We start from the raw sequence: 22,506 nt of genomic DNA, 5'->3' as shown, positions 1-22,506 counted from the left end.
TTTTCGTAAAAAGTTTTGTTAAAACCACATACGAATATTTACACATCAGAGTCGATTTGGTATTTTTATACTCTCGCAACAAAGATGCTAAGGAGAGTATTATAGTTTTGTTTACATAACAGTTGTTTGTAAGTCCTAAAACTAAAAGAGTCAGATATAGGGTTATATATACCAAAGTGATCAGGGCGATGAGTAGAGTTGAAATCCGGATGTCTGAAAACCTATGAAGTGTCATAACTAAGCTATAAATAAAGATATTAAAGTGAAATTTGGCTCAAAAATTGCATTAGGGAGGGGCATATTTGGACGTAATTTTTTGGGAAAAGTGGGCGTGGCCCCACCCCCTACTAAGATTTTTGTACATATCTCGGAAACTACTATAGCTATGTTAACCAATCTCTATAGAGTCGTTTTCTTCAGGCATTTCCATATACAGTTCAAAAATGGAAGAAATCGAATAATAACCACGACTAAATTTCGGAGTCAGGCAAAAATAAAATTAAGTATATGAAACATTTTTTCGGCTATTACACCGCCTTTAAAAAATGTTAAGAGTTCATGATAATCATATTATAATTTATGAGATTTTAAGTGTCTAAGTTGATCCCTTAAATGAATAAACCTCCACTTTCCCTTTACAGGGTAATTTAATCTCAACCAACCATTCCGATTAACTAAAGAATCAGCTTTACTTTACTTTATTTCAACCTGAAATAATAATAATCTTTCAATCAAATACTTTCACTCCCTCACTCCGATTATTCTGGATTTGTGATGGCTTTGAGTTAGTGGACATATTCTAACGCCTGCGGATAGGCTAAATTATTTCTAATCATCTAAAATATTTAAATATTCACTAGGCGTTTAATAATTTCGATATATTTATTATGCAAAATGTAGCGTTTTGACATATTTTTATTGTGGATATTGTTATAAATGCTTGAATTTGAAGGTTTCTATATTAGAATGCATATCATTTTTTATTTAAAAGTTTTAATACACCATATATGTACTTTTTTTATAGTAGGAGGAAGCATCGAAGGCCGGAGTGCGGGACTTTAATCCGCTAAACCTAACCTACTCCCACCTCATGTCGCTCCCACGGGACCACTGGACAAAGTATTACTTCATGGGAGAGAAGAAGACGGTTAAGTCTCCTCTATTGCACGGACTGACTGACGCCTAATCTGTTCTAAATGTTTCAATTTTGTCATAATTAGATTTGTCGCTCTGCTGACAACTTTCTACTTTACAGAGAACTCGCACATATGTGCAGTCAAATTTTTCACCGTGATACTACCTCCCAGGGTGGTTTTCAACATTTCTCTTATACTTGAAAACCGTGGGCAATAAAGGAACACGTGTTCAGAGTCTGCTATACACTCGGCACACGTCGGACAGTATTGACTAAAGTCATGACGATATTTGAATAGATATCCTCTGAAGCAACATGCCCACTGAGTATTTGGGTAAGGTGGAAATCCAGGTCTCCATGTTTCCTACCTATCCACGAGTGTATGTCCGAGATCAGTCGGTAGGTCTTTTTATTCTCTCTTCTCTTTTTGCTGTGGTAGACGTCTCTGGTAAGTTATATATTCGCGCGAATTCATCTCCCTGGATGTCAATCGGTGCCATACTGGCTAATACCTCAGCAGCGTCATTTGAAATGGTTCGGAAAGCACTTATCACTCGTATTGCTGAAATCCTATGCACTGTGTTAATTGGTCTAGCATATGATTTTGTTTCTAGCGCCTGTATCCATATTGGAGCCGGATCACTGAACTTATTGCCTTAGCTATTAAACATCGTCGGCTTGAACGCACACAGCCTTTATTTGCCATCATTCTAGACAACGCATTATATATTTTATTTGCTTTACTTGTCGCGTTTTCCAAGTGTTCTTTGAACTTGAGCCTTGAGTCCAATATTACCCCGAGATACTTCAACTGTGGCTGCGAAGTAATCTCACATTCTCCGATGGTCAGCGATATTTTCTCCTCAATTTTCCTTGAGCTTATGAGCAGGACTTCTATTTTCTGCTCAGCCAATTCTAGACTCATGGCAGTAAACCATCGGCGCAGACCATTTATGCTGTCATTGCATGTGATACGGAGGTCATCCAGATGTTTAGCTACAGCTACCACTATGAGGTCATTCGCATAAGCGATTGTTTTCACATTTTTTGATTGCGGTATTCTTAACACCCCGTCGTACATCAGGTTCCATAGCAGCGGGCCTAAAACCGAGCATTGCGGTACTCCACTGGAGATAGTGTAGCTTTGAGTTCCCTCGTCCGTCTCGTATAGCAATCTCTTATTTTGAAAATAACTCATTATAATATTTATCAGATACTGAGGAGCGTGTATATCGTGTAATGGGGTTTCTTCCATAGCTGAGGTATGCTCAGCCGCTCCAGGGTCAGCCTTGGGACCCACAAACCCTTAGCAAATAAAAGATCTAATTAAATAGATGAAGTGTCCACACCCCCCTTTCAGTGGACAGCCAGACCAGCGTGATGTATACAGTGACGATGAAGAAAACGGCGATGATGAAAACGGATGAAATTAGCGTGCCAGGCGTTAAAGCTTGTTGAGTCTGGCACGGCGATGAAAACGGCGGTGATGAAAACGGCGATGATGAAAACGGATGAAATTAGCGTGCCAGGCGTTAAAGCTTGTTGAGTCTGGCACGGCGATGAAAACGGCGGTGATGAAAACGGCGATGATGAAAACGGCGATGATGAAAAACGGATGAAATTAGTTTGTCAGGCGTTGACGTTTGTTGAATCGGGTAGTGTTCTCCTGGGCTCCTCTGCGAAGGACAGATATAATTGTCAGCGAACTGTGTTGGTTGACCTCCGGCTAGCAACTCTCCGAAGGACAGATATAATTGTCAGCGAACTGTGTTGGTTGACCTCCGGCTAGCAACTCTCCTTACATTACCTCTCATCTGTTAGTCCCGTTAGTTTGTGTAACAGTCCGTAAGCAGCGGTACTCATGCCACGTGCTCTTGACGCGGTTACGGCAGTGCCATCGCGAGCATTGGCATCACCCAGCGGTGATGCCTTTGCTGTGCAAGGCACGCATTCCCCCAACTACCGGGCAGTGCCATCGCGAGCACTGGCATCACCCGGCGGTGATGCCTTTTCTGCGCGAGGCCTGCGCATTCCCTCAACTACTGGGCAGGGCCATCGCGAGCACTGGCATCACCCAGCGGTGATGCCTTTTCTGCGCGAGGCCTGCGATCCCTCAACTACTGGGCAGGGCCATCGCGAGCACTGGCATCACCCGGCGGTGATGCCTTTTCTGCGCGAGGCCTGCGATCCCTCAACTACTGGGCAGGGCCATAGCGAGCACTGGCATCACCCGGCGGTGATGCCTTTTCTGCGCGAGGCCTGCGATCCCTCAACTACTAGGCAGGGCCATCGCGAGCACTGGCATCACCCGGTGGTGATGCCTTTTCTGCGCGAGTCCTGCGCATTCCTCAACTACTGGGCAGGACCATCGCGAGCACTGGCATCACCCGGTGGTGATGCCTTTTCTGCGCGAGGCCTGCGCATTCCCCCAACTACTGGGCAGGGCCATCGCGAGCACTGGCATCACCCGGCGGTGATGCCTTTTCTGCGCGAGGCCTCCCCATACTGTCTACTTCTACTTTTCTATACAGCGCTACCTATTTCTACTATTATTACACTTACCCTGCCTATTGCTGCCGATGGCGACCGTCCTCGCCGGAGTGCTGGAAGAAATGATCGCACTCGATGTGAAGTGCTTGCTTATATAGCAGCACAGTGCAGCTTTCGTCACCGTAGCGAGGTAAGTATGCGTATGGTGCGTTAGCAAGAATGATAGAAACAAGATTGCGCAATGACGAGTTCAAATTTTGTTCGTTCTGCGCATCTACGTCACACGGCTCATAAATTTCGTGAAATAGCTTGAGTAGCAAGTAAACATTGCTTGTTAACAAGAATGTTAGAGTAGTATAGTTTATAAAGGGTGATTTTTTAAGAGCTTGATAACTTTTTTAAAAAAAAACGCATAAAATTTGCAAAATCTCATCGGTTCTTTATTTGAAACGTTAGATTGGTTCATGACATTTACTTTTTGAAGATAATTTCATTTAAATGTTGACCGCGGCTGCGTCTTAGGTGGTCCATTCGGAAAGTCCAATTTTGGGCAACTTTTTCGAGCATTTCGGCCGGAATAGCCCGAATTTCTTCGGAAATGTTGTCTTCCAAAGCTGGAATAGTTGCTGGCTTATTTCTGTAGACTTTAGACTTGACGTAGCCCCACAAAAAATAGTCTAAAGGCGTTAAATCGCATGATCTTGGTGGCCAACTTACGGGTCCATTTCTTGAGATGAATTGTTGTCCGAAGTTTTCCCTCAAAATGGCCATAGAATCGCGAGCTGTGTGGCATGTAGCGCCATCTTGTTGAAACCACATGTCAACCAAGTTCAGTTCTTCCATTTTTGGCAACAAAAAGTTTGTTAGCATCGAACGATAGCGATCGCCATTCACCGTAACGTTGCGTCCAACAGCATCTTTGAAAAAATACGGTCCAATGATTCCACCAGCGTACAAACCACACCAAACAGTGCATTTTTCGGGATGCATGGGCAGTTCTTGAACGGCTTCTGGTTGCTCTTCACCCCAAATGCGGCAATTTTGCTTATTTACGTAGCCATTCAACCAGAAATGAGCCTCATCGCTGAACAAAATTTGTCGATAAAACACATTTCGAACCGAACACTGATTTTGGTAATAAAATTCAATGATTTGCAAGCGTTGCTCGTTAGTAAGTCTATTCATGATGAAATGTCAAAGCATACTGAGCATCTTTCTCTTTGACACCATGTCTGAAATCCCACGTGATCTGTCAAATACTAATGCATGAAAATCCTAACCTCAAAAAAATCACCCGTTAGCTGTCAAATTTTTTACTGCGCCGTGTGACGTCAGAATTGTATGTTTAGAATAACGGACCTGCGCAATGCGTAATCTCTTTTCTATCATTCTTGATGTACCCGCACCATACACACACAACTTACCTCACTACGATGTTGAACGCCGCTAGAGCCTTACATCATGTACCCGCACCATACGCACACAACTTACCTCACTACGGTGTTGAAAGCTGCTAGAGCTTTCCACCACCACCTAACGCACCAAGAATGATAGAAAAGAGATTACGCATTGCGCAGGTCCGTTATTCTAAACATACAATTCTGACGTCACACGGCGCAGTAAAAAATTTGACAGCTATAAACTATACTACTCTAACATTCTTGTTAACAAGCAATGTTTACTTGCTACTCAAGCTATTTCACGAAATTTATGAGCCGTGTGACGTAGATGCGCAGAACGAACAAAATTTGAACTCGTCATTGCGCAATCTTGTTTCTATCATTCTTGCGGGTACATGATATAAGGCTCTAGCGGCGTCCAACATCGTAGTGAGGTAAGTTGACGTAAACTATTGTAAGGTGGTAAAAGCCACGTTACAATCGTGTAGGGCTTTTATTATATTTGCCCACTTTGCGGAGTTGAACGCATTCTTCACATCCAGGGTTATTAGCGCGCAGTATTTTTTCCTACCACCTTTCCATCTTTTTCCGCTTATTGCACATTTTGCAGTATCAACTATTTCTCTTAGTGCGTCAATAGTGGACCTCTTTTTAATAAAGCCGTATTGTCTCTCTGATAATCCGCCGGCTTTTTGGATTGCTAACTCCAAGCGGTTTCTTACAATGCTTTCGTACACTTTCCCAATTGTGCAAAGAGGTCGATAAGAAGAAGGCTCTTCTGGTGTTTTTTTTTTTGGCTTTGGGAGTAGAACCAGACGCTGTATCTTCCACGGATCAGGGAACACCCCTTCTAATATACACGCATTGTACATATTAACAAATAAGCTGGGCCTTAGAGTTATGGCTTCCTTAAGGGCTCTATTTGGTATACCATCTATTCCAGGCGCTTTAGAGTCTTCTGTGACTAAAAGGGGTGGCTCCGTAGCTTCGTTTCGTTTAATATAGGAAATGGAGCCATGTGTCGGGAATAACGCTTCGACAACATTTTTCATAAAGGATGCGTTCTTAGGTTGCTGAGATTTATTTTTAAACTTCGACATACAAATTTTGTAAGCCGCTCCCCAGGGGTCTATATTCGCTTCTTCACAGAGCTTTTCGAAACAGGATCTCTTACTACGGATAATGGCTGCCTTTAGGAGCTTTTTCTGATATTTAAATGATTCTCTGAGGCTGATTTCGTTATCACCTCCCTGGTTACTTAACACCTTCCTGGTTACATATACACACGTATATGTATACGTGAATGAGCAATAAAAAATACAAGTAAAAATTTAAATCACTGCCCTTTATATTATTCATTATTCATGCGTATTGAGGTGATATTTGCTTTTAAGCGTACCATATACATACATATAAAGGGTGATTTTTTAAGAGCTTGATAACTTTTTTTAAAAAAAAAAAACGCATAAAATTTGCAAAATCTCATCGGTTCTTTATTTGAAACGTTAGATTGGTTCATGACATTTACTTTTTGAAGATAATTTCATTTAAATGTTGACCGCGGCTGCGTCTTAGGTGGTCCATTCGGAAAGTCCAATTTTGGGCAACTTTTTCGAGCATTTCGGCCGGAATAGCCCGAATTTCTTCGGAAATGTTGTCTTCCAAAGCTGGAATAGTTGCTGGCTTATTTCTGTAGACTTTAGACTTGACGTAGCCCCACAAAAAATAGTCTAAAGGCGTTAAATCGCATGATCTTGGTGGCCAACTTACGGGTCCATTTCTTGAGATGAATTGTTGTCCGAAGTTTTCCCTCAAAATGGCCATAGAATCGCGAGCTGTGTGGCATGTAGCGCCATCTTGTTGAAACCACATGTCAACCAAGTTCAGTTCTTCCATTTTTGGCAACAAAAAGTTTGTTAGCATCGAACGATAGCGATCGCCATTCACCGTAACGTTGCGTCCAACAGCATCTTTGAAAAAATACGGTCCAATGATTCCACCAGCGTACAAACCACACCAAACAGTGCATTTTTCGGGATGCATGGGCAGTTCTTGAACGGCTTCTGGTTGCTCTTCACCCCAAATGCGGCAATTTTGCTTATTTACGTAGCCATTCAACCAGAAATGAGCCTCATCGCTGAACAAAATTTGTCGATAAAAAAGCGCGAAACACATTTCGAACCGAACACTGATTTTGGTAATAAAATTCAATGATTTGCAAGCGTTGCTCGTTAGTAAGTCTATTCATGATGAAATGTCAAAGCATACTGAGCATCTTTCTCTTTGACACCATGTCTGAAATCCCACGTGATCTGTCAAATACTAATACATGAAAATCCTAACCTCAAAAAAATCACCCGTTATAACAGTATTAATCTATGTGCCCGTATGCTTACTTGCTTAATCATTGTGCAGGTGTTAAATTCAACTGATTTTTAATGAAATTCTTTAATTAATTTCTGAATGATTGACCATTTGACTAACTAAATGTGAGAATGATGCCGTTGGGCTTGAACTTTTTCATTATTTCGTATTTGCTGAACAGACTATTTTCTACGGGATAATACCAGTGAGAAAATCGTTGCAAGTTATTTTAATATAATGCTAAGGCTTAATTGAAGACCGTTAATATAATCACGAAATATATTTTTATTCCGCATAGCTTTAAGTTAATTCCACAGCTGCAATATTTCTTCTAAAATAAGATTAATCAAGAAAGAAAATTGCAGAAGCAAGGAAAGACTAAGTTGGGGATTCATTACCACATTTTGTCTCGGATCCAAGGTACAGTTAACTCAGATGAACATAACCACTGAAGTTTGAAAGTCTTTATGTTATGTACATCTAAGGGTTAAAGTGGAACTATTGATTGAATTTTACCCATTCGTAACATAAATTTTCAACGGAAAAAGAAATTTATTTCAATTATATATATATGTATATATAACTTCTATAACATACATATATGTGGGAGTGGAACCTGTGGGTCAAAGGTCCACATGCGCCTTTTAAATGCACCTCTGACCAAAACTACCAACATATGCTTAATTCGAACAACACTCGAACAATATTCGAACTGTATAGTCGAGCATAGTCGAGAAGAGTTGAGTTGCATAGTAGAGTTGAAGATGTCAAGAAGGGCAGACCAGCCGCTGCCCGATAAGTAAATTAAATTAAGTTGAAATGCATATGTACATACGTTAATTTATATTAAAAAGTTGAAATGTAAAGTGAATTAAAAGTAATATTTTAGAATAAGTCGAAATGTGTTTAAATGTGTAAAATTAATGAATTTAATAAACTAAAAACTACATATATTTATGTATCTATAAAATTATGATTACGTCTAAAACTTCGTTATTGTAGTTTTAATATCTTGAGAAATTTGAACTTCCAAGATTGCAGGATTATTAAATACAAGTATATACTAGTAGAAAATCACAAAATTCTTATTTGCAAGGAGTAAAGGATGCCAAGAATTTTCGGGACTCTTTTAGTAGGTTTTTCAAAAGCTTCAATTTTATTTTGTAAGCAAGTTTTAATGAGTCATTGAGACATTGTATGTTACACATATTCGGACTTGTGATTTTACACAACTTATAACTTTTTTCCTTTGTTAAAATAAGTGTATGGGTACCCGTTTGAGAATAATAGATATACCCTCAGCAAACAATATGAAGAGTGTAAACTTTTAACCGGGTGGGTTGTTTAATACTCGAAGCAGGCTTTAGAAATTAGTTGATAGCGCACTAGTCAGTGTTGTAGTTCTGCGAGATAAAGCTATTTCGTCCTTAACGTCTTATTTCAACGAGACCAAGGTTCTACTATCTTCAAAACGATCAACGTGAAAAAACGGCCACTAAGTTGTGTTAGACCAAGAGTTGTGTCAATAGTGGTAAAATATTTGGGATATGGCTTCCATTGATTTAATGACAATAGATTGGTCGAGACTTTGGTTTTCAACAATTACTAATTGGGAAAGCAGAAAGTACTAAAAAAAACACACCAGCGTTGTAATACTCGTATGACAGCATTAGAGCAGAAACCCGTAGTCGTTAAACTTATGCAAAATAGTTGATATTTCATATATACTGTAGACAAGGTTAAGCATTTTTACTTAAAAGAGTTTTCGACAAAAATTATATTTGAAATTTTTCTTTCTAAATCCATCGCATTTTGTATGGGTCAACAAGTTATTTGAGGTAAAAAATAAACATTTTATTTTTTCTATTTTAATGTACAAAATTATCGGTTAGTGCTCTAGAATGTTGACAATGATGGCTCTGGTTTAAAATAGTAACCAAATGCCAAAAAAATGTCAAATCTAAAACAACTTATTTATTAAATCTTTATTATTTACTTGGTATAAATTTTTTTCTCGTTTTTCTATCCGATATTTGGGAGTAATTATGTATTTCTTATTTGCAAGTAACATTATTTGTAAATTTACAGTAATATTTCTTTACATTTTGAACGCGTATTAGAGAATTCAAAAACGTAAGATTTTAAGGACATGCATAAATTTCGAGAATGTTTATTTTCCTTACTTCGGCATATGCGATTTTCAGCAATTTCATTTATCTCAATTTTTATTGCACTGCTTTTGCTATTGAATGCCTTTTAGTATTGCTTTTACTGGCTGCTGTTGTAGTAGATATTTTTGTTGTGCATACGTCAAGGCGTTCTAGATTGAGCTAATGATATAGAGCAAAGTAGTAGACTTGCCTACGCAACTATATTTAATAACCTTTTTCACACTCTGTTATAGCCCCAGCAGTTTTATATGCCTAAATTTAAGTAGTCGGTCCCTAATAAAAGGAAATAAAAGAAAAGCCAAAAAACTTATATTCCACTACTCACTACCAAATATTCAACACAAAGTACCACATAGTGACAAAGTAAAGCCACAAAAAAAGAAAAACACTTTATCCTACCAACAGGCGCATTCAGAGTAAGAATGGAAATGCTTCACACATATGCGTTTTAAGTGCTTTTCACTGCTGGTCGCACAGAGCTGAGTACTCATAAATTAAAGAATGCGTTTGCTAGTTTTGCTGTTGCTGTATTTTTTCCAACTGGACGTAGCGTCCAATGCGCATGCAGCCATAAATCAGATTTTCCCGAGAGGTGGTGTTCAAAATGTGGCATATGCATGTGAACTGCATGCTTTCAGACAGCGCGAGTACAAAAAAATATTTGAGTAAAAAATACTGGTTGCTGCTGTTGTTTTTATATTTGCTAAAATATGTTTACTTGAGCGAAAATATTTGCCAATGGCACTTTTAATATTGGTTTGCCACGCAGAAGTACATCGTAAATTGCGCTGAGTGCTCGCCAGCGTGTCTAACTATCGCTTTTATGCTCCTACTACTCTTTATACTATACATGTATTGTTGAATTTTCCAGTCTTCTTACACCAAACTCACCTGAAAATATCCGCCCTTGCAGTGTGTTGCAGCAGTGTGCCCACTTTAAATTTTTTTAAAACGCAACCGCAACACAAAGTCCTGCGGTGCACATTTCAGCGTACGGAAGCGGTACCAGCAGGTTAACGGCCGGCCGACATTTGGACTTTTTACCTCCGGAGAATTGACATCGAAGATGTCCACCGTTATATTGCACTGATCCTTGGTGAGGTCCGCTGCGCCACTGCCTGCAATGAGTTGTAAGCAAAATGTAAAAAAGTCGAGTGCCGGGAAGTATATGAAAGAATGTAAATATGCATGCACTTGTATATAAAGAAATGTGGGAAATTAAAGTGAGGTTGGTACACTTTAGACACATTAAAAATGTTATTAGCACTTAAGAGCTTACTGTAGTATGTAATGTGTATATGTAATTTAGTATATTTTAAACTTAGTTCCTTAGAGACACCAAAGGGAATATGTGTCAATATTTAGGGAATACTTTATGCAGTCTCGAGACGAAGGATTACGTCTGTCGCTGCTATATTTAAATTAAAACAAATAGAATATAATAAACTTGTAGTTTTGAAGCTTTTGAGTTTAATTGGTGTTCTTAAACTCTCCTAAAAGGATATCCTAGAGAACTAATTAGTGAGTTTTTTGCTTCGAAATTTTTTCTCCGTGATATTATCTATATTTCTAAGAAAGTCTGATTGTACCTGGAATAATTTACTTTAAATACGCTGAACAGCTTGAAGTAAGTTACACGTAGAATTTTTCCTCGCTTGCGTATCAGATTATGACTCACCAAGATTAATTTTTCCAAAAATTGGTAAAATATTTGCAATATGTTTAGCAATGTATATTTGAAGTGCAAAGAAATGGCGTACATACATACATTCGACTTAGGATGCTCGTAATAATATATTATTTTTGAAATTATTTAGGTATTCAGTTTTTATACTTCAATCCAAAGAGCATCAAAATTTATAAGCCTGTCGAAGTCCTTTTTCACTGATCTAGAAAGCTATCAATATCTTTTACATTTATATGATACTTTACTTAAAACGGGAAGTTGTTCTGTGCATAATCCCGTGAGCTATTTGAGGTTATTAGTTAACTATACTGAGTCGCATTTTGTGCCCAAAAAAATCTATTCCAAATATTAAAGTTTAGTAAAGAAAGTGCTCTCGAATAAATATCTAGAGTAAAAAATTTTTTTTGTGTGCTTTAAGTTGGAAAAGTAATTTTTGTAAATAAAAAAAATTTAATAAAATTATATTTCATAACTAACCGTTTTGCTTATTATCATTCGAAAGAACATTCTTTGGCATTGATTTTTTTGAAGATTATCTATTTCAAATATTGGCCGCCGCGGCTACGTCTCAGATGGACCATCCGTTGAGTCCAATTTTCGATGACTTGTTCGAGCATTTCGATTGGTAACTGGCGAATGACACGCGTGATGTTTTTCTCCAAGGCGTGCATCGAAACGGGATAGATTTTACACTTCACATATCTCCACGGGAAAAATTAAAACGGCCCACAAACCTCACCAAATCGTTGTTTTTTCTTAACGAAATGGCAGCTCTTGAATCTATTCGGGTTACGTTTCGTCCCAATTTTGCTTGTTTCTGTACATCCCCTTTAAGTCAGAAATGGCCCTTTTCGCTGAACGAAATTTGGCTTAAAAACTTCGGATATTCTTGGAACTTTTCAAGAGCCTATAGAGCAAAGCGATGTGCTTGGGATGGTCGAGCGGCTCCAGTTTTTGCATAAGCTGTATTTTATACGCTCTTAATTTAAGATCTTGATGTAAAATGTGTCAAATCGTACCGAGTTGCTGCGAATGGCTCCTTATCGATTAAGTACGGTCTTCGTGTACACTCTCCGCTACGGCTGCTATATTTTCTTCATTGTGTCGTGGACGAGGTCTATTTGGTCGAATATTATCCAATAATGAATGCTGGGTCTCAAGATGGGTGATGGTGTTTCGAATAGTATGCTCAGTAGGCCAATTATATTGACCATAAGTTGAGTAAAGCGCGCGAAATACATTCTTTACAGATCGTGAATTTTCGTAATAAAGTTTAACAATTTGTAAACGTTGTTCAGACGTAAGTGATGAAGGGCCAAACAGATACTAAACAAAAAAAACATAATAGCTTGACTCGCGTTATCTGTCAAAAAAGCACCTCTACTATGACCACCAGTTATGTAACAGTATGTACTACCATTTTTACTAACTGGTCGACTTTACCGACAGTTAATGAAAGATTTTGCTCTAATTCCTTCGCGAGCCGATAGAGGGAAGCTTTGTCCTTGATGCATTGTCAACAAAGGTTCAGTTGTCGTTGATCTTTTGAAAGAGAATCACGTTAAAATCCATGAGTGCTAAGTACGCGTCGCGGTATGAAGCTTTGTTCCTTTGCATCCACCCGAAAGATCCCAAAATGTCGCAATCAGCGGCTGCTAAATATATGAGTAAGTCGAAGGCATTTGTACAGAAGTGGATACAGCGATATATAGTCGATGATTTACCAGAACGTGGTTCGATAGGAAAAGTGAACAAAAGAGATAAAAAAGAATAGGGAATCTGTTTTCGCGGATTCCTGCTTTAACACTGCGGCAAGAAAAAGCTAAATTAATGGCAGAAGGTTTAGATATATCCTACAAAACTATCCGAACCCTTCTTCATACTCATGATCTGAAATTGCGCAACACAATGAAGAAGCCTCTGTTGACTGAAAAACTTACTGAAAACCTAAATGCCGAGAAAATGATAAAAATCTACAAAAAGCTTTACTGCTATCTGCCAAAGCGATGGTTCATCAGAAAAAATGAAGATTGGATTCTGCAGGAGGACAACGATCCTAAACACCGAAGCAAGCTCTGTACTCAGCGGAAAACTCAATCTGGCATCGTTACATTGGATTGGCCGTCGCAGTCGCCCAATGCAAACCCTATTGAAAATGTGTGGGCATATATTAAACAGAAGCTTCGTGGAAAATGCATATACACTTTGAAGCAGTTTCTTACGAAATTCGTCGGACCTGAAGATCCTTGCTACTAGAATACACCGTCAAATTACTAGAAAGCATTCCTCGGAGATACCAGGCCATTATCGACGCCGGTGGTGACTGGACATATTATTGACCAAATTGAATCATTGCTTGTAATGTGTACAATAGGGTGTGCCATTCTGAGGCAACCTTTTTTTTTCAACTGAAAAACAGGCTCAAAACTTTCAAAAATGTGTAAAAAAAAGTTACTCAAAAGATGAGCTCCTAATATTAATATTAAGAGGTGCCTATTTCAAATTTTCTGTTTTCCATATAAATTACATGGAAAAATTTTTTTTTTTTTGTGGTGGATATTGTGCGGAGGTTTTATATGTGCCCCGATGGCTGCCAGTAGGGATGGTAAACTCGATCCCGATTCTACTCGAGAATCGAGTTTTCTCGTAAAATAATCGATTTTTCGAATGTCAAGAACCGATTTTTAATCGACTTCGACTACTGGAGATCGATTCCGAAAAATCGATTATTTTACGAGAAAACTCGAATTTCGAGTAGAATCGGAATCGAGTTTACCATCCCTACTGGCAGCTATCGGGGCACATATAAAACCTCCGCACAATAACCACCACAAAAAAATGATTTTTTCGATTATTTTACGATTATTTAGATTACTTTACGATTATTTTACGAGAAAACTCGGTTTTCGAGTAGAATCGGAATCGAGTTTACCATCCCTACTGGCAGCTATCGGGGCACATATAAAACCTCCGCCCAATAACCACCACAAAAAAATGATTTTTTTTCCATGTAATTTATATGGAAAACAGAAAATTTGAAATAGGTACCTCTTAATATTAATATTAAGAGCTCATCTTTTGAGTGACTTTTTTTTACACATTTTCGAAAGTTTTGAGCCTGTTTTTCAGTTGAAAAAAAAGGTTGCCTCAGAATAACACACCCTAGTGTACAATGTATATATAAATATGAAAGTTTCATAAAATAATTTTTTTATAAATTAACACGACCACGCTCTTACTTGATAGACTGTAGTTATACATACTTCAGCAACTTGTTAAAAAAAAATTTTGAACTCTACATCAAATTGCAAACACTATCCCTTTACATGAGGCTTCAAAATTCAATTTCAGTGGATGTGTTATTCAAAATTGTTAGCTTAAAAAATGCGATGCAGTAATAAAAAAATTACCACAAGACCCTTTATAAATTTTTTGTTATTAAAACCTAACTCACTTGTCACCCAACACCATAGAAAATACTTTCAAAAATCGCTTGACCGTATTGTCCGCTTTTCTTGATTGTCATTTTTATTATTAAACGAGCGACGGAGCATGTTATGTGGCGCGCAAATTGGTGTTAGCTCCAACTGTTCAATTCAGCTTCACAGATTATTACTCAAGCTCCATGCAACGGCGGGCGTTTCCCAATGTTTTCTTCTTTTTTTGATTGTTTTTTCATTTATATTTCCACTAAAGTTGATTGTGCACTATTTATCATGGTGTTTGCAGCCAACTCATCATGATTTTTGTTTTGAAAAGTGAAAAGTGAAAACTATGAAAAGTGTGACAGAGTTTAAGAACTAAAACCACTACACCCGTAAACGCAGGTGTTTTTTAGCTCCTTATTTAAATTCTAAAATTTATTTAAATTTTTCCCAGCCGTCCAAGATTTTCAGCGCTTTTGCTATTCAGCGTCGTTACAGGCACTCAACGGGATGCGTGTAACGTACCAAATTGTTTGGTGTTGTTGTATGCTCCGTTTTTTCGCCGCTGATGTACTTCATCATTGTCCTTAATTTATTTTGCGATTTTCCAAATGAACAAAGAACATTGTGGTGAAATTTTAATTCACGTTGCCCTCTTTTGTGTGAGCTTTTGCGAAAACCGCGCGAGGAGTACAAAAACCCGTTTGCTGTATTCCACAACTCCTCTGCAGTCCTTACATTGAAACTCCCGCTTTAGTTTGTTTTGAATGGCACAAAGAAATACCGCAAAGGTCGGACCAGGCTTACATATAACGTCGTCTAGAATCTATTTCTTTTCCGCCCTCCTCCCTTGCCGATCTCACTCTCTTATATTTCAAAAAGCATTAAGTCGGGTGCCCTTCAAAATATACAAGCGCTGAGTGAGTTTTTCTTACTTCGCTTTACCATCTCCAGAAAAAAAATCGAAATTGAAAAGTTGCGCAACGACAAGCGCAATAAAAAGCATGCTATGAAAGAAATGTTAGGAATCAGCTTTCAGTGAGTTGGAAAGTATGCGGCGAACAGTAGAAATATTTTGTGGGTTTATTACTTGGCGACTTCTTTTAGTTTGAGAGTGAAGGACTGGATTAAATGGAAAAAAACAGTTTTTAAACATTTATAAAACATCATTTTAAAGTTGGTACTCTATGCCTTAAACTCCTGATTTCGAAATATTTATTACTAACGCTAATTAAGCAAATACAATCATTCCATATTTTTGTTCTTCTTTTGTCATTTATCGAAATGATCTCAAAAATAACTTCAATTTTCTCCCGTATACTTCCTTATTCTCCAGCCTGGCGGGGGATCACGCTTAGACTGTTAGGTCTAGACTTTGTGAAGCCAGACAGAAAAATCGTGTAGTTGGATATCAGCTATCGGCAAAACGCCTGAATATTTCAAGAATCTTTAACCTTAACCAACAGTAGTGACCCACAAGAGGACAACTTAGTTCCTACCTGTTCCCATTTATCATTTGTAGAGTGTTGAGTACCTGTCTTTACAGTTTTCTGCAATACCGCTGTTGTTAGCTTCCCAAACAAATATAATCATATAATAACTCTACGCTAGAGAAAAGAGTCCACACATTCACTAGTCTTGACGTCTTATTAAGGAAGTCACTACTAATATTGCTGCCCACCTTTCGGAGTGAATAATTGCCACACTACCTGTACACTGTAGCTGATGGAAAGTTCCCGACAGTTTACTCCTCCATCAACCCTCTTCGGAATCTTTTGTAAGAAGGGTCACCGTCACTCTGCTCCAGCGAGTCTCTCTAACAAATGTGAGCAGTGAAACGACAGCTTGGTTTGGGAATGAGGATTCTAGGGTGCCCAGCCTCGCAGTCATCTAAGTACGTAGATTCTATGAGTTTGGGGGTAGCTTTTGCGGCTAAGTCTACCAGTGCTGCAACGTTTTATCTATCAGACATACTTGTTTCGTGAATATTTTTACTCTTATTTTCAGCACATCATTAATTCTGTTTCTATCGACATATTAATTCATACAGAATTATTCATTACTCATAATTCATATTGAATTACATTATCATGACACATCTTATAATATGACATCGTCATATCTCATAAAAGCTTAATAACTGATATCAAATCAAAGTGATAGCTGAAACAAAAGGCTTGCAGTCACGCCACTTCAATAATAATAATATCATAATTTAATATAACATTAATTTAATCTTATGAAACGTCATATTATTTCACCCTACATCACATTACTTCAAATTGTAACTTCACATGAGATCAAATGGAATGCAATTAAGTCAATTTAAGAAAATTTTACCTCTTTAACACACTTCACCCTCATTCCGCAATTTGATAACACACCATTTCGCTTAACACGAAAGCATAAAACGTCAAATTATGTTGCATCATATTACTTTATAATACATTACACCACATCTCGGCCTGCTTTGTAGAACAAAAATTTATATATGAAACTTGCTCAACTTTCACTCTATTTATTCACATGAAAACCTAAACAAGATATAAAAGTGAAATTTAAAGAACGCATGTTCCTATTAACACTATATGCTGGTATTGAAAAGGAGAAAATTCCTGTTTTCAATAGCCTCCATATACTTAATTTTAGCTGTTTTAAAATTTATTTATACCATATAAGTATATTGGTTAATATAAAAGTTACTTTAATGAATCTCAAAATATATTTTTGTCTGGTAATAATATGTAAATATTGCTGCCAATATTGGATAAACCCATTTCAAAACATAGCTCATATTTTCTTACTCTATACCAAAGATATTGGTCAATGTGTAAGTTATATTCATAAATGGGATGAAAATTTGTTTTTCTAATTACAATGTGGTTTAACGGTGAAATTTAATGATATAAACCTTAGCACAATATAACTACTTCATATAGTAATTTTCAATTATCTTCTTACGGTTATGATTTAGTTTCATTTATTAATTAATTGTTAAATTAATTTGTTAAATAAATAACATTACTTTTTCGACAATCGTGCGCATAATGAGCTATTTTAACTTATTGGTTGCCAAACTTTACACCATATTTCCATTCAGAAATTGTAAAGCAACGTGCGGGCATGTTGCAAAATTTTGCTAATTCTAATTTTCAAATTTATTGCGAATATGAGGAGGGTACAAGCCCCACCCATTAATAGATTTGTTTTGTAATTTGTTTGGTTTTTCATTGCGCTTAGAAGCCCTGGCGCAATGGGTATACAAATGTACTGTTAGCCGGATTTGTTCAACGCTGTGCGCTGGCTGCTTCTGGCGGCAGTCGGCATGAACTTTTATCGGCACCTTTGCCCTAGTACCTCACAACAATTGTCCTCATAGGAGACTGAAGGCAACAACCAACCATTCTGACCAACTTAATAATTTAGCAAGCAAAAAAAGTAAAAAAAAAAACGCAAGTGCATGCGATAGTATGGCGTGGCTCCCTAAAGCCAGTTTGAGTCCATTTAGCGTGTAGCGACCAGCCAACAAACCAGCAATCAGTAGCTGCAACGTCATTAAGCGGCATTAACTACAACATAGCGGTCAGTGTACACTCATATTATATATATACATTAGGGTCCCGCTCTTTCCCAAGTTAATTTCTTTAAAAGTTATACGCAGTTAAATTTATGAATGAAATGTACTGAGACACACAGTACACCATGTCGTATAAGCAAAACAGAATTATATAGAAACGATGTTGAACGTCTACTTCTTTCAAGTGTCTTTATTCAACTGACTCTTTACTAAAATTCTTATTAGCTAAAAGCTTAACTATTTTACAGTAATATTAATGAGTGTAGGAGAGAGTAGAGGTAATAATGTATGTTCGGGAATATGTTGTATGTATGTTTAGTGTGTGGGCGAACGTGTGGGTGTAGAGTGGGAGAAAGTATGTAAAGTGTGAGTGGGAGTAGTTTAAATAAGAGTAAGCATAGGTAATTCAATATAAAAGTAAAGATAAGTTAGAATTAAGAGTACGATTAGGATAAGTATAGGTAAAGAATATAGGGCTATTATGTAACTCCTTCACCCTTAAGTTATTTGTGTCCTCGCAAATATTTAGTTGACAAGGTATTTAATTTTATTACAGTTATTGAAAATTTTTAAATTTAATTTAAATGAAATTACAATAAAATTAGTTAACATTTTCATTGTTCAAATTATATTTTCGTTTAAATTGACTTTTGTAATGTTTTATTTTTGTATTATTCGAAGAACCCACAACATAATTACCTTGGCGATAATACTTTTCAAGTTTCTTATATTTAGGTTTAGTTTTCGCAATTTGTCTATTAAATACAATGTTTTCTATTTGATTTGGTTCAGCCTTTAACATACTAAGTGACGAATTTTCTACTATTTCCTTTTCTTCATTAATAAATATTTCCAAATGTTTATTTTTTTAATAATCATCTACTATTAATTCGTCTTCTTCGCAAAACTAAATTGGTAATGTTGTATCTTGTGTTATTAAAACTCTATTCTCGTAGTCGATTTTACAACTCAAGTTAAGCAATATATTGTTACCTATTAGACCATCAAAGTAGTTATGAAATTTAAATTCTAGGAAATTAACATTAAAATTTGGTTTATGAAATTCTTTAAACAATGGAATGCTATACTGTACGTCTGTAATAACAGTTCGATTTATAACTTTTAAAGTAATAGTACGTGATTTTATTCTCCATTTGGGATTACAAATATTTGGGTTTATGGTACTAAATTCCGCACCTGTATCTATTATGAACTTAAGTTTTCTCACATTTGTTTCAACTGTTATATAGGGTAACTTCCTTGGCCCTCTAATTGAAAATTTTGTGGGTTTTCATTGACTCCTATTTCCATAGGCTCTACACCTGTTTCACGATTATTACTTCTGTTATTTAACAGTCGTTCATTATTGTTATTATAATTCTGATTAGAAAAACTACTCGAGCTGCGATTAGTTCTGTATGTTTGGTTGCTGTAGTTGCTATTAAAACTGGGTTGAGTAGGAGAGTTTAGTGTTGCACTGTTTGAGTTATTTTGTCGCTGGTTGTTATTAATGTTATTGTTGTTGTTCTGTTGTCTTTGCTGTTGACTAAATGTATCGTTTGCTCTATTGCTATAATTAAATAACTGACTATTCCGTTGATTAACATAATTGCTCATATTAAGTAGCTTCTCTGTTATAATTATTATGTTGCCTATGAGAAGAAAAATTCATGTTATTAACATTATGTTCACAGTTATTCTTTCCATGAGCTGTTTGGTGATGTTTATAGTTCAAGTAACCATTTCATTTTATAATTTCATATGCGTCTTTTAAAGGTTTTGGATTCCTGCTTACAATAATGCTTTTGACCGGCTCGGGTAAACCATATTTAAATGAGTTTAAAGCATGCCTAGCATTGCTCTCACTATTTATTCTAGCAGAGCTATTGCCAAAAAAAGTTGATGCGTTATTTAACCGACATAATAAAGTATTAAGGGAATTATAAAAAGCTTCAATTGTAGAAGTACATCTACAAATTTTAATTTTGTCAATGAGTTCATCAACTGAATTCTTTTCGCCATGATTATCTATAAGGACTTTTCTTATTTCTGGCCATGTGAGTGAATTTCCATTAATTAAAATGGATCTTCTAGCACTTCCAATAATTTTATCTTTAATATGGCCAACTAACAGAATTTTATATTCTTCATCAGTAAAACTGTCTAACATTGGACACACGTAATCTATACGCTGTATAAAATTTAATAGTGCATCTCTGTTTCCGTCATATAGAGGAATGCTATTTATGTTGGTGGAAATGAGCTTAAATTTTACGTTATTATTTAAACTATCCATATTTGCTAAACTAAATTTAATAAAATGCCAAATAAATGGATAAATTTTACTTTTTTAAAACTACGAGCTTTAACGGGTATGTACACAAAGGTGTGTTTGTATTGCTCTTAATGCAAATTAAATACATACGTATCCATATACACCTATATGTATGTACATAAGTGTGACCACATTTCTCATAACTTCCAATTGCTTTTCTTTCCAAGATTTGCTGCAGTGTTGATGAAGGTGATGAACTCGGCCAAAGGTGACCTTGAGTTCTTGACGAGAGGGAAAAAAATGTGCTGTTCTCTTGTGCTCTAACTATACATCTCCATGCAAGCGTTGTACTTCTCTGATTTATTTTGCAGTTTCCTTTTTTCTTAATGCTTTCGTTGTCGTGTAATAACTTCAATACCTCTCTTGTTGTTCCTGCTTTTTATTCGTTGTTTTTTATTGGTTAATTTTGATTTGGTTACTTTTTTTTCTGTTCTGCCGTAAACTCTCTTTGAGTACCAGAAATTATTCAAATACTCGTAGAATGATTTCTCTCTAAAACGTATTATTTACTGTTTTTTGAAACGGCTTCTTGATTACAGTTTTTTTTTTTTTCTTTTGGATTTCAATATAACAAAAGTTCTTATGGAAACATTTTGTCGTTTTCATTACTTTTTATTTTTTTAAAAGTAATTTATTTTTCTTAAATTCACTTTCTGAAAATATGTTTTTCAGCTTTCCTCTTTTCGAGTGACGATAATCACAATAAATTTGATTTTAAAACACGTGTTCTTTTCGAACGTTATGTCTTTATGTAATTAACTTTTTATTTAAAATTTTTTTCCAAATTTTTTTATTTTTTTCCAAAACTTTTTATTTTAAATTTTTTTTCCAAAACTTTTTATTTTAAATTTGCAGTGCGTGTGAGGTTCGCAATTGACTGCGCCAGAAACGATGTTCAACGTTTACTTCTTTCAAGTGTCTTTATTCATCTGACTCTTTACAAAAATTCTTATTAGCTAAAAGCTTAACTATTTTACAGTAACATTAATGAGTGTACCTCTACAGTAATGTATGTTCGGGAATATGTTGTATGTATGTTTAGTGTGGGGGCGAACGTGTGGGTGTAGAGTGGGAGAAAGTGTGTAAAGTGTGAGTGGGAGTAGTTTAAATAAGAGTAAGTATAGGTAATTAAATATAAGAGTAAGACTAAGTTAGAATCAAGAGTACGATTAGAATAAGTATAGGTAAAGTATATAGGGCTATTATGTAACTATATCATTTGTTTTGGTCATTTAATATATAAAGTTATTATAAAAAGAAATATTATAACTTAAAAAAAAATATTGTATTGGAATATCACTTTTTCCAATCTTTTATCTTTTTTCTAGATTTGTATGACTGTCAATAACATAAATAATTAGTGTTTAGTATACGCTTGTCTTTTTGAAGTACACAAAGTGCATTACGCAAATTTTACTATGAGTGAAATTATTAAACAGAGTGGAGTTTCACTACATTTTTTGCGCAGAATCAAATTTCTGTTGCCGAAACGTTCAGAATGTTGGAAAAGGCTTCGGTGATTATTGTTTGTCGCTAGCTGGTGTTTTTGATTGGTACAAATTATTCAAAAGGGGGTCGAGAACGCATTGATGACGACGCACATCCTGGACGGCCATCAACATCAAAGGATGATCAACAAATCAATAAAATAAAGGAATTGGATTTATAATCGAGGTTTAACAGTAATCTTACTGGCATTGTTAAATTATCGGATCAGTCAAAACCATATTGAAAGAATCTCTGGGCTTAAGAAAAAAGAAAGCAAGATTGGTTCCAAAATCATTAAATTTTTTCGAAAAAAGCGCCATGTTGACGTCTGTGAAATTATTACTGGCAATAAGTCTTGGATCTAAAAAAGTGTTTTTTAGCTTTGAACCCAAGATCTTTGCAAAAATTATTGGAACTTTCTGAAAGAAAAAATT

General features: G+C 36.3%; 1 protein-coding gene across 1 annotated transcript in view; it reads right to left on the bottom strand.

The window, feature by feature from the left end:
• Nucleotides 1–22,506, bottom strand: part of LOC125777269 (uncharacterized) — a 281,549-nt gene that overhangs the window by 33,152 nt on the left and 225,891 nt on the right. Inside the window, exon 2 of the mRNA XM_049451638.1 lies at nt 10,452–10,678. The gene's annotated coding sequence lies outside the window, so the exon portion shown is untranslated. The remainder of the gene's footprint in view (nt 1–10,451; nt 10,679–22,506) is intronic.

Source organism: Bactrocera dorsalis, chromosome 3 (genome assembly GCF_023373825.1).
Source record: "Bactrocera dorsalis isolate Fly_Bdor chromosome 3, ASM2337382v1, whole genome shotgun sequence".
NCBI classification, from domain to species: domain Eukaryota; kingdom Metazoa; phylum Arthropoda; class Insecta; order Diptera; family Tephritidae; genus Bactrocera; species Bactrocera dorsalis.
The sequence above is the reverse complement of the archived record's forward strand: the minus strand, read 5'-3'. Positions and strand labels throughout refer to the sequence as shown.